This window comes from Bos mutus, chromosome 21 (genome assembly GCF_027580195.1).
Source record: "Bos mutus isolate GX-2022 chromosome 21, NWIPB_WYAK_1.1, whole genome shotgun sequence".
Classification (NCBI taxonomy): domain Eukaryota; kingdom Metazoa; phylum Chordata; class Mammalia; order Artiodactyla; family Bovidae; genus Bos; species Bos mutus.
The window spans coordinates 49,053,740-49,072,169 of NC_091637.1; the positions used below are offsets into that span (position 1 = coordinate 49,053,740).

General features: G+C 36.9%; 1 pseudogene; it reads left to right on the plus strand.

The window, feature by feature from the left end:
• The first annotated feature begins 17,204 nt into the window (after window positions 1-17,204).
• Window positions 17,205-17,969, plus strand: LOC102282380 (S-phase kinase-associated protein 2-like; annotated as a pseudogene).
• The last annotated feature ends 461 nt before the right edge of the window (window positions 17,970-18,430 follow it).

Consider the following 18,430-nt stretch of genomic DNA (forward strand, 5'->3'; position numbering starts at 1 on the left):
ATGAATGCACTAAAAGCAAAGTGTCATCTGGGAATCCTGAGTGAGGCTCATAATATGCAACAATAACTAAAAATTCAAAGGCCAGATGGCCTATAACAAGGAAGATAAAATAGTTGTTATAGGGATTAGATGAAAATCAACAGAAAATTATAGACAAAAGCCACAAAATTGATAGCAGCAGTACATAGAGGGGAAAAATATTTATTTAAATGTTGAAAGTTTTGGATTCCAAAATAGGCTACACTTTATTTTCCAAATAATCTATTTTATTCTAATTTTACTTTAAATAAATTATGTTTGTTGGTTACCTATTAACATGTCAGGAACCCTATTTGAAAAAAACAAAACTTGCTAACAACTACAAATATATCAGGGAAGTGAACTAGAACTCAGAAATATTAGGGTAAAAGTAAAAATTGGCCACTTTGACACAGAAGCAACAAGAATTCAAGTTGCAGCTGGTGGTGTGGGATGTTCTGGGATATGATTTAATGCATAAAAGAAAGTACTTGGATAGATAATGAAAAACTTGTCTCAAGAGGGATTTTATCTATAAAATTTTATAGGTAAAATTTTATGTACTAGAATTACAAGACAAAGGCAAGGACACTGGCTCAGAATTGAGTGATCTAAGGTCAAAATCTGCCTATGACTCTAGCGGCATTAGAAAACCAGACCTCATCAAAACCACACAGTATAGATCGCTGCAACTTTAATAATATTTATTAATGATGTAGTTGTGAGTATTCAATGTATTTTCAATGAGATATCTGAATTGGAACAACATGAGGTGCCATATAAGGAAGTAATAACTGCCATAGTCATTACTATTGCTGTACTTGAATTAGGAATTTTCTTTACATTGATAAACTCTGCAGATAAAAAGCAGGGTAACAGCAGGAGTAAAGGGGAAAGAGTGTGCATGTAGAAAATTGTTGTGCAGTAAGGCTAACTGGGGAGAAGGCAATGGCACTCCACTCCAGTACTCTTGCCTGGAGAATCCCATGGATGGAGGAGCCTGGTGGGCTGCAGTCCATGGGGTCTCTACAAGTCGGACACGACTGAGCGAATTCCCTTTCACTTTTCACTTTCATGCATTGGAGAAGGAAATGGCAACCCACTCCAGTGTTCTTGCCTGGAGAATCCCAGGGACGGGGGAGCCTGGTGGGCTACCGTCTATGAGGTCACACAGAGTCGGAAACGACTAAAGCAACTTAGCAGCAGCAGCAACAAGGCTAACTGGATTGGCTTCCTACGTGGGTCAGTGGTAAAGAACCTGCTTGCCAGTGCAGGATTTGCCAGAGATGCAGATTCAATCCCTGGCTTACGAAGATCCTCGGGAGGAAGAAATGGCAACCCACTCCAGTATTCTTGCCTAGAGAATTCCATGGTCAGAGGAACTTGGTGGGCTATCGTCCATGTGATTGCAAACAGTTATGCATGACTGAGCGATGGAGCACACACACACACAAGGCTAACTGGTAACAGAATTCCACTGCACTGTTTAAACCCAGTAAAAATTGTTTTCTTTGGGGGAAAATGCCAGACCCCTGAGAAGAACAAACATCTTGACTTTCAACACACCAAAGTTTCCCATAGAATGTTCTATTAACTTCCTTCCTTTGTGGTTGACATCTTAACACAAAGATATTATTGAATAGACATTCAACAACACTGTAAAAATGAAATACATCACAGAATCCTTACAGACAAGATAAACTTGTACTAGACATCTAGCTTTTATACAAAGTCTCTCAAAACAGAAATTATTGGGGATGTTCTACCGTGGGAGATGATTTATTTTTACTTCCTGCTAGAGCTGCCGGCTTACACCTGGTCAACCTATGCTGTGTAGGTGTATGTACATCTATGTGGAAAGGTATGGAAATTTTTTAATCTGTTAAAGAAAAATTCTGAACACATTTGTGAGTTAAGTGTGCATTCCTGACATGAAATTTAAAATGTAAATACTTATTTCATTTTTGTAACTGATGGTTTTCCCCTCTGTGGCAGCGGTGGTACAGGTGGCATCTGAGACCATGGCAATAGCTGAACACCACACACTGTAGATTTATGCTCTCAAGTAGTTTATATGCCATTTGTCTTTTTGACTGAACGCTGCACGCTGGCACAGTATTAGATTGTGTGAGCACATCAAAGAGATATAAGATATTATTCTTGTCCCCCAGGCCTGAGTTGTTTTACTGCACTTTGCTCAAGTGAAAACATAATGAAACCCCTGAGTTGGTTAACTTTCGGGGTAGAGTAGCATGCTTTTCTTTTCTTAGGATCTCACAAAAGATTTCAGCTCAGATAGAAGGACTGAACAGCCTGCAAATGGATTTAGGGGGAGAAAGCCGTTTGAGCAAGGTGGGGGCCTCTCAGCACTTCATTGAGAAGAGTGAAGTGATTTGAGATAAGGTGTTGAAAGCCCGTAAAGCTCACCTACGACAAAGGCAAGAGCGCATTTATTTGTGATTTCTAGCCTGCAGTTCTGTGGCATAGATTCCTGATGCATTTTTATAGATTTTATTGGCTGCCTTTAAATGTTTTTTTGAGAATCCATAGTCATTCCTTTTCAAACTTTTATAATTTGTTGAAATTGTCTAAGGCAGAGGGCAAGTTTGGGATGTGATGAGGGATGGGGTGGGGTCCTACACATATTTTACATGCTGTGAGCCAAGTTGAATGATTTTTAAGGTATCATGTCACAGATACATGTCAAGATAATGATTCTGGGTCTCACAAAATGGAAAGAAGATAAACGACCTGCATATTAGCATAGAAGGAAATATGGAGTCCATTTCTAATAGGGAATACTTTGTCGATACGCATATTAGCATTATGAGTATATTAAAACACTGGAGGGAGTTTAAAGTAGGGGCAGACAATAGGCATTTATTTGCTAAGTTATACTTAGTATTCAGCAAGGAGAAAAAGAGAAGATGAGTCTGGAAGTATGGATGGGAAAAACTGAGGAAATTTACTGTTTTAGTAAAACTATTATCATAAGGGATCAGGAGCAACGAGGAAAGTTAGCAATCAAGTGGGTGTAGGCTCTTGAGGGAGGCAAAATTGTAGTCTGTAAGGGAGTATGTAAATATAATGTAAACATAGAGTATTTGCACTTAATGGCATTTTCTGATTTTCAAAATTCAGCTTTGGCACCTGACTATGATCTGAGGTTTTATTTTTATTTCTTTCATCACTCACATTTTAATTTTAAAAGTTTTAGTGGTTGAAGTATAACTTGATAAAATATTTTCTGAGGCCTCACAGTCAGAAGTTAAAGCCACAAGCTTCTGAAATCTTCAATAATTTTATGCTAAGTACTTGGGAACATGAGCTCTTCATTTGAATTAAGGATGGAGATGTTTCTGGGAATAATGAGCCACTTGTTATTGGTCTCCTGGCCAAAATCAAACCAAATGGACTATGAAATGATTGTGTTCATAAAAAGACATGTAATAAAGGCCAGTGTGAGTATAATAGGAAATTTTCGCTATCTACAGAACCAGTAGAAATGTTATGTTAATGGATCTGGTATACTGGATTGCTTTTTTAACTCTATATGTGCTTTAAATGACCATGTTATTGTATCTTTAGACTTAAGATTGAACAGAGTTCTGTAATAATGTTTCATTCCTGAAAATAAAATGAGTCCTTTCCCTATTTTCCTGTAGAAATGCTTTAAGCTTATATGTATTAACTAGATTTTTAATATTGTTTTGTTTCCTGTTGAGAGCTTTTATTCAGGAAAATGTAAGCTTAAGATGTTCATTTATTGGGCAATTTAGTTGAGGACAAGTTATAGTTAGAGTATTTTAAAATAGAAAATGACTCCTAGTCCTCTCGTTCACTTCATTAGACTGGAGGGAAAAAAAAAGAACTAAAACTTATCTGGATTTCACAGACACATTTTTTAAAATTTCATGCAACCGATTCTTTATAACATTAGAAAATGTGTTCCAAGCAAGAGCTATTGGAATGGAATTTTCAAAGTCTTAAGGTTTAGAATACACACTTTAATACTGTCACAATTCATGGTGAAGTGAGCTAATAAATGCTTTGTGGATCACAAGTGCACATAAATTGAGCATTTGTTGCCTCTACCCAGTTTATAATATAAGAAGGGAAAAGGGCCTGCTCTAGGGTAAACTCTAAAGAAATGGTCTGAACCATTGTAACTTTTTGATTATTGGAGTCACCAGGCTGCATTTATTTATTTTCTCTATTAGCTGCATTTCTTCTCATCAGTATCGCCCTTCACCCTACTCCCAACCCACCTGATGCCCTTAAACAAATTCTTAATTGGGCATCACATTGAATTATTCATTGCATTATATTCCATTATCTTCTAGAGAATTTTCATGAGCACAGAATTGATATTAGAAGTTCTGATTCCTACTTCTAAAACTATGCATTCTATTCCTAGGTGGGTTTATGGTGAAGTTAATAGAAAGCTTAAGCCTCAGATTCCTTTGCTTCTCATGAGAGGGGTTTTAGTAATATATTCATGTGGTTGAACACTTCTGTAAATTTTCAGAAATGAAGTATTTTATTTTTAAAAATGAAGTATAGCTAATTTACAATGCTGTGTTAGCTTCAGGTGTATTTTGAGCAAAGCGACTGGAATCTATACATATTCTTTAGAAATAAAGTATTTTAAGTGCAATTAGTTAGGCCCCACTATCTTTGAAGGGCCTCCCCGATGGCTCAGCAGTAAGAGAATCCACCTGCAATGCAGGGGATGTGGGAGATGAAGGTTCAGTCCCTGGGTTGGGAAGATCCCTTAACTGAGGAAATGGCAACCCACTCCAGTGTTCTTGCCTGGAAAGTCCCATGGACAGAGAAGCCTGGAAGGCTAGTCCATAGGGTTGTAAGAAGTCAGACGTGACTGAGCACAGCACACACAATCTTTTAAAACACTGGTTTCCTGCTTATTATACTTTTTCTTTACTCAGATGTATTGGAATGGGATGTGTGGGTTACAGCCAAAGAGATCATGAGCTTACTGGAATATATTTATGGTTTATGGTCCTTTTCATTTACTATTTGTTATTTATTTCTGGCTATCCTGGTGGAGGAATGGTGTCCAGAAACACTTTTGCACCTGCTGTGCTGATTTGCCTGACTTATGAGCCTCAAATTTAGAGCCAGGAGTCTCACTATAATGTGAACATGTTCTATATCCCTGGGTAATGAAAGTATATGCACAGTAGAAAAGAAACTAATATTGAGCTATATAGTGGCAAAGGGGTACCCATTTCCAATAATTGGCACACTAGCTAATGAATGTTTTCAATTTGAAGGGCATTTAATATTAGCCACTGCACAGTAAAACTTGAAATACTGTGAAGCTGTATAATTTATATATGAAAGAAACTTGAGAGTTTCCCAAATTTGACAACAATCATAAATATTTAAATATTATTATCATGAATAAACTATGAAGTGGAAACATTTCTAAGTTGTCAGTATTGAAAATTAAAATAAAAATTCAATATTATGAAAATAAATTTTGATCCCAACTATGTTGGAGGAAAGAGTTTCATATCTCAGATGTTGTTGGCCTTTTATTCTACTTAATATAGAAAAATGAGAGATTGTTATAATTACAATAACGGGTAGTAAGAGTGGAAAGAACAGTTGGTTGTAAGTCATAATAAATGGTTTCTAATAGGAAGGTGTTTTATTTGCTGAGAGACAGAAAAGTCTCCATTTTCACATGTTACTTAGAAGGGATTCTTTTCTAGGAAATGTTAGGTCAAAAAGACTAACATTAATTTTCACATCAGGAGAAGCAGGCATTGATCCTAGTTGGATTATGAAATGACATTTGAAAGTGAAAATGATAATGAAAGAAAAACAAATTATGTAGTCAAAAAATTGTACAAGCAACACTTAGGAGTAACAGGAGAAAAATTAAAGAATAAAGATTCAGGGAAGTAATTGAAAATAAAAATATTTCTTACTTTAGGAAGAAGCCGAAGTGAAGTGAGATAGAAAGCAAGGTAGACAAGAAAAGAAAAATTAGTGATAGTAGCAATTTGAGGAACTTTGGACATTAATGGAGAAGCCAGAAAAATTAGACAGTACTTAAAACAACAGGATTTTTAAGCACTGCAGTATCTGTGTCACTATGAGATGTATCAAAACTTTTTAATAAATCCACATACCTATGATCACTTAATCTATGCAAAGGAGGCAAGACAAAATGTATTAAAAACAGCAAAAGGTGTTGGGAAGGCTGGACAACCACATGCAAATCAATGAATTTAGAATATTCCCTTATACTATGTACAAAAATAAACTAAACAAATGGGTTAAAGACCTAAATTTAAGACATGATAGCATAAAACTCCTAGAACAGAATATAGGCAAAAAATTCTTGGGCATAAATAATAGCAATATTTTCTTAGATCAGTTTCTGAAGGCCAAAAATAAGCAAAAATAATCAGTTGAGACCTAATCAAACTTATAAGTTTTTGCAGAGCAAAAGAAACCATCAACAAAATGAAAAGACAGCTTATGGAACAGGAGAAAATATTTGCAAACAATGCTACAAATAAGGGGTTGATATCCAATACAAAGAGCTCTTAAAACTCAATATCAAAAAAGGAAACAACCCAATTGAAAAATGGGAAGAAGACCTAAACAGACACTTCTCCAAAATGACAGATGACCCACAGGCAGATGAAAAAGTGCTCAACATTGTTATTTATTCAGTTCAGTTCAGTCACTCAGTCGTGTTTGACTCTTTGTGACCCCATGAATCACAGCATGCCAGGCCTCCCTGTCCATCACCAACTTCCCGGAGTTCACTCAGACTCATGTCCATCAAGTCAGTGATGCCATCCAGCCATCTCATCCTCTGTCGTCCCCTTCTCCTCCTGCATGCAATCCCTCCCAGCACCAGAGTCTTTTCCAATGAGTCAACTCTTCGCATGAGGTGGCCAAAGTATTGGAGTTTCAGCTTTAGCATCATTCCTTCCAAAGAACACCCAGGGCTGATCTCATTTAGAATGGACTGGTTGGATCTTCTTGCACTCCAAGGGACTCTCAAGAGTCTTTTCCAACACCACAGTTCAAAAGCATCAATTCTTCGGTGCTCAGCTTTCTTCACAGTCCAACTCTCACCTCCATACATGACCACTGGAAAAACCATAGCCTTGACTAGATGGACCTTTGTTGGCAAAGTAATGTCTCTGCTTTTCAATATGCTATCTAGGTTGGTCATAACTTTCCTTCCAAGGAGTAAGTGTCTTTTAATTTCATGGCTGCAGTCACCATCTGCAGTGATTTGGGAGCTCAAACAAATAAAGTCTCTCACTGTTTCCACTGTTTCCCCATCTATTTCCCATGAAGTGATGGGACCAGATGCCATGATCTTCGTTTTCTGAAGTTGAGCTTTAAGCCAACTTTTTCACTCTCCTCTTTCACTTTCATCAAGAGGCTTTTGAGTTCCTTTTTATTTTCTGCCATAAGGGTGGTGTCATCTGCATATCTGAGGTTATTGATATTTCTCTCAGCAATCTTAATTCCAGCTTGTGTTTCTTCCAGCCCAGCATTTCTCATGATGTACTCTGCATAGAAGTTAAATAAGCAGGGTGACAATATACAGCCTTGACATACTCCTTTTCCTATTTGGAACCAGTCTATTGTTCCATGTCCAGTTCTAACTGTTGCTTCCTGACCTGCATATAGGTTTCTCAAGTGCCAGGTCAGGTGATCTGGTATTCCCATCTCTTTCAGAATTTTCCACAGTTTATTGTGATCACACAGTAAAAGGCTTTGGCATAGTCAATAAAGCAGAAATAGATGTTTTTCTGGAACTCTCTTGCTTTTTCGATGATCCAGTGGATATTGGCCATTTGATCTCTGGTTCCTCTGCCTTTTCTAAAACCAGCTTGAACATCAGGAAGTTCACGGTTCATGTATTGCTGAAGCCTGGCTTGGAGAATTTTGAGCATTACTTTACTAGCGTGTGAGATGAGTGCAGTTGTGCAGTAGTTTGAGCATCTTTGGCATGCCTTTCTTAAAAGCAAATCAAAGTTACTATGAAGTTTCACCTTGCACCTGCCAGAATGGCTGTTATCAAAAAGTCTACAAAAAATAAATTCTGAAAAGGGTATGGAGAAAAGGGAACCCTCTACACTATTAGTGGTAATGGAAAACAGTATATAGGGTCCTTAAAAAAAATAAAAAAATAGAGCCACAATGTGATTTAACAGTCCCACTCATGGGCACATGGCCAGAAAAAATCATAACTCAAAGAGATACATGAACCCCAATGTACATTGAGCACTATTTACAACAGTCAGGACATGGAAGCAACCTAGGTGTCCGTTGACAAAGGAATGGATAAAGAAGATGTGGTACATATATACAGTGGAATATTACTCAGCCATGGAAAAAGAATGAAATAATATCATTTGTAGCAACATGGGTGGATTTAATAGATTGTCATACTGAGTGAAGGAAGTCTGACACAGAGAGACAAATATCATATCACTTGTGGAATCTAAAAGAAAGGGTGGAAATAAGCTTATTTATAAAACAGAAGTAGAGTCACAAAGGTAAACAGCTTATGGTTATAGGGAAATGAGAGGGGAGGGATAAACTGGGAGATTGGGATTGACATATACATGCTATTAGATAAAACAGGAAACAAGAACCTGCTATACTTGTATACTCCACTCAATACTCTGTAATGACCTAAATGGGAAAAGAATCTTGAAAATAAGAGTGAATATATGTATCTGTATAACTGACTCACTTTGTTGAATACCTGAAACTAAGAGAACATTGTAAGTCAAATATACCCCAGGAAAATTTTTTAAAAATTAAAAAAGGATACATCAACCCCACTGTTCATAGCAGCACTATTTATAATAACCAAGATATGGAAACAACCCAAGTGCCATGTATAGACAATTGGTTTAAGAATATGCAGTATATTTACCTATATACCTGTGATACATGCAATGGAATATTACTCAGCCATAAAAAGAATTAAATGGTGGCATTTGCAGCAACATGGAGAGACACAAATAATATCATTCTAAGTGAAATAAGTTAGAGAAAGACAAATAGTATATGATATCACATATGGAATCTAAAGATATACAGATAATTAGAAATACAGGTTGACAGATATAAACTACTATACATAAAATAGATGTGCAGTAAGGCTTTACTGTATAGTATAAGGAAGTGTATGGGCTTCCCTTGTGGCTCAGCTGGTAAAGAATCCACCTGCAATGGAGGAGACCTGCATTCGATCCCTGGGTTGGGAAGATCCCCTGGAGAAGGGAAAGGCTAACCATTCCAGTATTCTGGCCTGGAGACCCTGATGCTGGGAAAGATTGAAGGTGGGAGGAGAAGGAGACGACAGAGGATGAGATGGTTAGATGGCATCACCGACTCAATGGACATGAGTTTGAGTAAATTCTGGGAGTTGGTGATGGACAGGGAAGCCTGGTGTGCTGCAGTCCATGGGGTTGCAAAGAGTCAGACATGACGGAGTGACTGAACTGAATAAGGAACTATATTCAATATCTTATAATAACCTACATGGAAAAATGATCTGAAAAAATATATATTAACTGAATCACTTTGTTATATATCTGAAACTAATACAATATTGTAACTATAACTATAAAAAATAAGCAACATGGTAATAGTTTTAAAGAACATATTGACTAGACTTATGTGGAAGTATATCTTTTGTCATTTTGTATTCCCTCATTTGGGAAAGAATCCTAAAATGCAAATGCTAGAAAAGAGTAAATGTGTACATAATTCTAGATACTGATAAATTTCTGTCAATAAAGGTTGCACAGTTTTAGATTCTTACCAATAGTCTGTGAGGAGTGCCTGTTTCACACCAGTAGATCATGTCAAATTTCTGGATGTTTCAATATGTAAATGGGAATACATATCTCATGGTATAAATTATACATTTCTCTGATAGAAAAGTTGGTCATCTTTTAATATATTTAAGGACTATTGACATGTCATTTTATTGAGAACTGTATGTTACACCTCTTGCACATTTTTATACCAGGTTATTGATTTTTTCTTTCCTATTTAAATTTTTTTTTTATGTAATGGAAGCACTAATTTTTCTTCTGTGACTCAAGGTACAATATTTTTCACCAATTTGTCATTTGTTTAAATCTATATGTATATATTTGTATGTATATATACCTTTACATATGTGTTACTTTGGTCATAGTATTTTGATTTATGTAGTTAAATTTAACCTTTACTTCCCTTATTGCTTCTAAGTATTGAGACATAAGACATCTTCTAGTCAAAGCTATGGTTTTTCTAGTAGTCATGTATGGATATGAGAATTGTACTATAAAGAAACCTGAACACTGAAGGATTGATGCTTTTGAACTGTGGTGTTGGAGAAGACTCTTGAGAGTCCCTTGAACTGCAAAGAGATGAAACCAATCAATCCTAAAGGAAATCAGTCCTGAATATTCATTGGAAGGACTGATGCTGAAGCTGAAATTCAATATTTTGGCCACATTATGTGAAGAACTGACTCATTTGAAAAGACCTTGATGCTGGGAAAGATTGAAGGTGGGAGGAGATGGGGATGACAGAGGATGAGATGGCTGGATGGTGTCACTGACTCAATGGACACAAATTTGAGCAAGCTCTGGGAGTTGGTGATGGACAGGGAGGCCTGGCATGCTGCAGTCCATGGGGTCGCAAAGAGTTGGACACAACTGAATGACTGAATTGAAATGAAGACATTTTCTGTATTTAAGCTTGTAGAGAAATTCATCCATGTATTATTTTTATACTTTTTTCCCCAATGGCTCAAGTGATAAAGAACCTACCTGCAATGCAGGAGACTTAGGATATGTGTGTTTTTATTTTAAGGTTTGTTAGCTGGTTCATTTGGGATTTGTCCTGGGGTGTGATATGAGAAATGGATCCAGTTTTTTTCATTTTGATTATCCTCAAACCATTTATTTAAAAAACTGACCTTATCCTTACTAGTTTGGGAAGCCTCCTTTATCATATGTTAAATTCCCATATGCAGCTGAGTATATTTCTGGCATTTTCTATTCTCTTCTATGGTTCTTTATATTTATACACCAGTTCCACATGGTTTTAGGGCTTCCCTGGTGGCTCAGATGATAAAGAAACTCCTGCAATGCAGAAGCCTTGTGTTCCATCCCTGGGTCAGGAAGATCCCCTGGAGAAGGGTATGGCTACCCACTCCATTATTCTTGCCTGGAGAATTCCATGGACGGAGGGGCGTCGTGGGCTATAGCCCATGGAATTGCAAAGAGTCAGACGTGACTGAGCAACTAACACATAACACGCTGTTTTATTTATAGAGACTTTGTATTCCATTTAATGATTAATGAGGCTACTCTGTTAATACTGTTCTTGTTTTCCAAAATTTTTCTGGTTATCCTAACTTGTCTGTTCTTTCAAAGAAACTTGGGCTCATGTTAAACTTAATATATATTAACTTACGAAAGATAGTTATCTTTATTATCAAGTGTTACCACAACAAAGTACCGTAAACTGAATGACTTTAAACAACACACAATTTTGTGTCATAGTCCTAGAAGCTAGAAATCCAAACTCAAAGTGTAGGTAGGTCCAGCCCCCCTTTAAAAGCCTCTAGGGGAAGAACCTTCAGTTTCTGGTGTTTGCCATCCTTGGTGACCCTGGTTTATAGAATCATCACTCCAGTTTCTCCCTTTGTCATCACATGGCTTTTTCCTTTCCTTATGTCTCTGTTTTCTCTTCTTAGAAGAAAACCAGTCATATTGGATTAAGACCCATCCTAATGACTAACTTGATTAGAGTTTAATTCTATATAAGGCTACATTCATTCACAGGTTCCAGGCGGTAGGACTTTAACATATCTTTTTGAGGGACAGAGATTCTTAGTGACACTGTATTCCTATCTTGGAAAATGGAGTGCCAACTTACTCATTTATTTCACCATTGTAAATGAAGCCTATTATATCTTTTTGTATGTATGAAGCTTTTTGAGTCTTGTGTGCTGATATATAACTTGCCATTTATAAAATTCTCTACCTAATTGTGGCAAAAAAAAAGTACACATTTGTAAGTTCGAACTGACCGATTGTTGCAATAAATTATTTTACCTTCTCCTTTGCAATCATAGTATCTATCTTCCTTTCTTTTGTCTAATTGCACTTGTGGGTACGTTCAACATAGTGTTAAACATCAATGGAGAAATTGGGTAGCTTTTCATTTTTTCCTGACTTTTTTATTAAGATGCTAGATTTTGAGTTAAGAGGTGTGTGTGTGCGTGTGTGTATGTGTGTGTGTAATACTTTAAGTGAACGCCTCTATAGTTTTCTTTTTCAGGTTTTGAGAACTGTGTTACATACATTTCATAAAAGTAAGTTTGAATGTTTTCCTCAGTTTTCTATGATCTAGACTAATTTAAATTTTATTTTATATGTAAGCATTTCTTAATGATAATTGTTATAAAATCATATGGGCCTGATGCTGGGAGAACTCTTTAATCTCTTACTATCTATTCTATTGTCTTTATTCAGTCTAAGCCTTTTGTCTCTACTGGAGTCAATTTTGAAAGGTAGTTTTCTACCTTTCAAAAATATCCATTTATTCTCTCTTCAACTTTATAAAACTGTATAAAATACAAAATGTATTTCCATCTTAACATTGTCTTTCAAGTCATCTGATGATTGGATGGTCTTCCATTTCTTTAGTTCTCTTAAAATTATGTTCAACAATGTTTTGTAGATTTTAATACTTCTTTAAAAGTATACATCTTATACTTCTTTAAATTTAATCCTAAGTATTTTGTTATGTTTGCTGCTACCGTGAATGGAATTGCTTTCTTAATTGCATTTTGATTGGTCTACTGCTACAGCATAGAAATTAAGTGTATATAGATCTCATATCCTACACCTTTGCTAAATTTATTAATTAGTCCTAGGATTATTTTTTCTATATTATTCAAGATTTTCTGTGTGCAAGAGCACATCATCTATGAATAGGTTTTCTTCTTCCTTTCCAATTTGAATGCCTTTTATTTCTTTTTTGCCTAATTCCTATGGCTAGAACATCCAGGTGAGAGTGGGTATCTTGTTCCTAACTTTAAAGGGAAATTATTCAATCTTTTACCATTAAATACAGTGATAGTTGTGGGTTTTTCAAGATAGCAAGTATCAGGGTGAGGAAGTCGTTTTCTTTTCTATCCAGTCTTGTATTCCAGCAAAAAGTTCTGCTTGGTCATGGTGAATAATCTTTTTGCTGGATTTGGTTTGTTATTAGTATTTAGTTGAACTTTTGGTCTGTAGCTTCCTTGTGACATCTTTGTCTAGTTTGGGTATCAGTATAATACTAACTACTGAATAAGTAAGTGTTATTTCTAGTTTTTAGAAAACTTTAAGTAGGATTAGTTCCTCTCTAAACTTTTGAGAGAATTCACCAGTAAAGTCATCTGGGTATGGGATTTTATTTGGGATGGTTTTGTATTAGTGTTCTTTTGCTGCTGTAATCACAAATATAATGGCTTAAGGAGCACAAATATATTATTTTACAATTCTGTAGGTTAGAAATTCAGCATACATCTAAAATCACCATGAGCTAAAATCAAGGTGTTGGCAGTAATCCCTATGAGTAGAGCTGTAGACATGCTGTTCTTAGGAAAGGATCAGTATCAAAAATTTTCAATGAAGAAATTCTTTAGAATAGCACATGTTACACATATGTCAACATTAAGTCTAACACTGTTTATCATGGTTCATGTTAGTTATTGGCATATATCCATTTTACAGCCAAGTTTTGAGTAATATTTGAAGTGAAACACTGATTAGCATAAATCTTATCATATAGTTGCACTGAAAAGACCTAATTAATAAATTTAGTATGGAAACTATATAGAAAAAATACAGAATTTTGAGTCATAGTAGACTCAATTTAGGTCTTGACATAACCTGTAATATTTTTATGAACTCAAATTCCCAAATCTTTCTGTAATTCAGGATTTCTGTTTATAAAAAAAATCTCTGTTTATAAAACAGAATCTCTATTTATAAAGATTCTGTGAGGGTATTATGCCAACAATTAGTAGAGCACCTGAATGCAGTACATGCCCAGTAAATGATAGCTTTTCGATGTTACTAGCTAAAGGAACCTTGCTTTCCCAGCACAGGATGATATCAAAGTTTCTTTGTATCTGGATTTCCAAACCATCAACCTGCTTAGTGATGTTTACTTTAGCATCCATGGAGAGGCACATTTCTCATACTCTTGAATTCTTTTTCCGAGTCATTGCTCATGTTCAACCACATATTCACCTTCCTCATTCACTCTGAAAACTTGTAGACTACCTGATTATAAGAATTTACAAGTTTCACCAGGCAGAAAATAATTTCTTTGTCTTCAGGATTGATTGATAGTTTTTTTTTTTTTTATTATGCATCACTTTTCTCTCTGTGGTTTCTTTTATTAATCAGAACATAGTGGCAATTGTATGTGATTTACTGTTACTATACATTCCTAAATTACTTCATAGGTCTGGTAGATTAGCCTTGGTCTTTTATGCTTACATCTACTAATAGTCTTGCTACACATTCAAAAGTTGATAAATTTGTCATTTTCAGTGATAATTTCCCCTTCCTATTTTCCAATTCTCCCTTGAGTATAATTTTGCAGTAGCAAGTTTCCTGTTTTTCATTGTAGCAGTCAGAGGGACCTATGATTTTTCCATCAATTTTCTGGTAGAAAGAGTGTGGAGTGTGTGCACTTAATCTGGGCTTGATTTTCGGAACATCTGTGCCCAGAACAGAATTTGCACCAACTGAGGCAAAATCAAGTGAAGTGAAGTCAAGTCACTTAGTCATGTCTGACTCTTTGCAACCCCATGGATGGTAGCCTACCAGGCTCTGCAGTCCATGGGATTTTCCAGGCAAGAATACTGGTGTGGGCTGCCATTTCCTTCTCCAGGGGATCTTCCCAACCCAGGGATCGAACCCCGGTCTCCTGCATTGCAGACAGACGCTTTACCGTCTGAGCCACTAGGAAGAGGCAAAATCAAAGTGATGGCTAAAATCCACTCATTCGTGGACTCAGTATGCCAAGTAGTGGCGGAAGCATTGTTCTGGGTAATTTTTGCTTTTGGCCTTCTAGAGTTGCTTTGCTTTCTGGTCATTTTCCAAAATGTTTCTTTTTTTTTACCTAATATATCAATGGTTGGTCTCCACTTAATGTAACAAAGAATCCCATTAGATGAAAAGCTTTTTGCATAATCTGGTCCCATCCTTCTTGATAGCTTCATCACCTTACTTGCCATTCCTAACTACCTACTTTGTGTTACCGTTGCACCGAATTTCATGCTACTTTATAAATAGTAAGCTCACAGTTTTCAGTAACATCTGTATTGGCTTTCTGTTATTGCCATAACAAATTATGAAAAATTTAATGGCTTAATCTGCACAAGATTTTATGTTACAATTCTATAGATTACAAATCTAATCCAGGTATCACTGTACTAAAATAAAGACATCAACAGGGCTACTCTCCTTTCTGTCTTCTCTGCGGCATGATATATTTACTTGCTTATTTGAGTTGTTGGGGGAACTTAGTCCCTTGTGGTTTCAGGACTGCAGTCCCTTTTTCTCACTGGCTATAAACTAAGGGTCATTTTCAGCTTCTACAGGCCACAGACTACTTACAGCTAATGTTCCCCTTCATTCATCTTCAAAGCCAGTAATGGCAGTCCAAGTCCTTGTCATCTGTCTGAGTCCTCTTCCATCATCACATCTTTCTTTGACCACAGCCAGGAAATAATTTTCCTGGAGAAATTATATTGTTAAATATATATATGTATATATATGTAGGAAGGACAGTTTGCTTCTCATAGGTCCCAGTATAGGGTAGTTGCTCAGTCATGTCTAACTCTTTATGACCCCATGGACTATAACCTTCCTTTATATATATTTATATATATATATATTTTTTACAGTATAATTTCTCCATCTCAGATTCCATATTCTTAATCACATCTGTAGTCTCTATTGGTATATAAATTAACATATTCACAAGCTTCAGGCATTAGAACATGGATATTTTGGGGAATATTATTCTACCTACTATGGTCTACCTTCTGGCTCCAAAAGATTCACATTCTTCCCATATAAAAAATATATACAACACATCCCAATATCCTCAAAAGTCTTAATGCGTTACAGCATCAACTTAAAGGCCAATGTCTTATCTGTATCTCATAAAGTAAAAATTCTATATATCATCATCTGTATTATATAAATTAGATATATTTGAGACTCTCTGATAATCTCTTCCTGGTATAGTTTCTCTCCATCTATGGGCTTGTGAAACTAAAGAACAAATTATCTGCTCCCATAATACACGGTGAGATAGGAATAGGTTAATATTTTCATATATGTGGTTCATAAATGGATAAAATGGAAGGAAAAAAGTACTCACCAGTCCCCCAAACTTTTGAAACTCAGCCTGGCAAACTCCATTAGATTTCAAGAGCTGGGGATAATGCTATATGTTTCATCATTCAACTGTCTAGGCTTGAGCATCTCCCATCTGAGTCCTGTTTTTTTCATGAAAAATATCAAGTGTTTGCAGCTGGGTAGCTTTATTAGCCTGTTTCCTGCCATTAATATTTGGAGCATGAGAGGGTACACAGCTACACCCTTCTTTCATTTTCTACTCTCTTTGTCCTTTTCAGTCCAAGTTGGTGGTGCTTCTTCTTGCATAAACTACTTGAAACCTTGTGAATCTCCTATTTCTGCCACAGAGATTCCTGTCCAGGAGCTCTGCAGGATTAGGCTGGAAGGAGCCACACCTGCTTTCCATAGCGATCTGAAGACAGTGGCCCTGGACTGTGTGTTTCTTGGGACTCCCTTCCAGGCCTGCTGCTCTTAGGAATCTTTTCCTGTCTGTGCCTCCCTGAACTCCTGAAAGTCTCCAGTGTTTGTAAGAGATGGTATCATCTAGCGACTCTTACTGTGAGAACACGGGAGTCCCTGCCCTTCCATTCACAGGGGTTCTGGAAATAAAGACACTCCAGGTTTGACGAGTCTCTCTGGCAGATTGGAGACCTCGCGGGAAGAAACCTCCACCCAGACGTGGTTGGTCGGCTTCTGTCCCGAGGGGTGTTTGCCTTCCGCTGTCCACGATCATTTATGGACCAACCATTAGATGAACACTTCGGCCCTTTTCGTCTACAGCACCTGGACCTGTCGAACTCCGTGATCAATGTCTCTACCTGCATGGCCTTCTGTCTCACTGTTCCAAGTTGCTGAATCTCAGCCTGGAAGGCCTCTGGCTTTCGGATCCCATTGTCGACAATCTTGCTCAAAACGCAGATTTACTGCGACTAAACCTTTCTGGGTGTTCTGGATTCTCTGAATCTGTCCTGAAGACTTTGCTGAGCAGCTCTTCCAGATTGGATGAGCTGAACCTCTCTTGGTGCTATGACTTCACCGAAAAGCACGTACAGGCGGCTGTTGCACCGTGTCGGAGACCATCACCCAGCTAAATCTCAGCGAATATCGAAAGAATCTGCAGAGATCAGATGTCTCTACCTTAGTTGGAAGATGTCCCAGTCTTGTCCACCTAGACTTAAGCGATAGTGTCATGCTGAAAACGACTGCTTTCCAGAATTTTAACAACTCAACTACCTCTAACACCTATCACTCAGTTGGTGCTTTAACATAATACCCAAAACTTTACTTGAATTTGGAGAAATTCCCACATTAAAAACACCACAAGTCTTTGAAACTGTGCCAGACAGTACTCTTCAACTGTTAAAGGAAGCCCTCTTTCATTTACAGGTTAATTGCTCTCATTTCACCACCATCGCCAGGTTGACCATTGGCAACAAGAAGAACCAAAAGACATGGGGCATCAAATGCCTGATGTCACTGGAGAAGCCCAGGTGTCTATGAAGCCTCTGTTGCAAGATGGTGTCTCCTCTTTTCTTTGAACATGGCAAGTAGGCAGGAAGCCCAATTGTGGAGAGCTCAGCTATTTTTATTCTTGGTTTTCCATTGCCTTCCTTCTACAAGTATGTTAGAGAACCACTGGAGAGAAAAAACTATGAAGTGTTGCTTTTTAGAAATGACTAGGAAAGCTTTTATCACTGCTATATCCTTAACAGCCTAAGCTCTATGCTTTTTGAATAATAACACATATATATGGAATTTAGAAAGATGGTAACAATAACCCTGTGTACGAGACAGCAAAAGAGACACTGATGTATAGAACAGTCTTATGGACTCTGTGGGAGAGGGAGAGGGTGGGAAGATTTGGGAGAATGGCATTGAAACATGTAAAATATCATGTATGAAACGAGATGCCAGTCCAGGTTGGATGCACGATACTGGATGCTTGGGGCTAGTGCACTGGG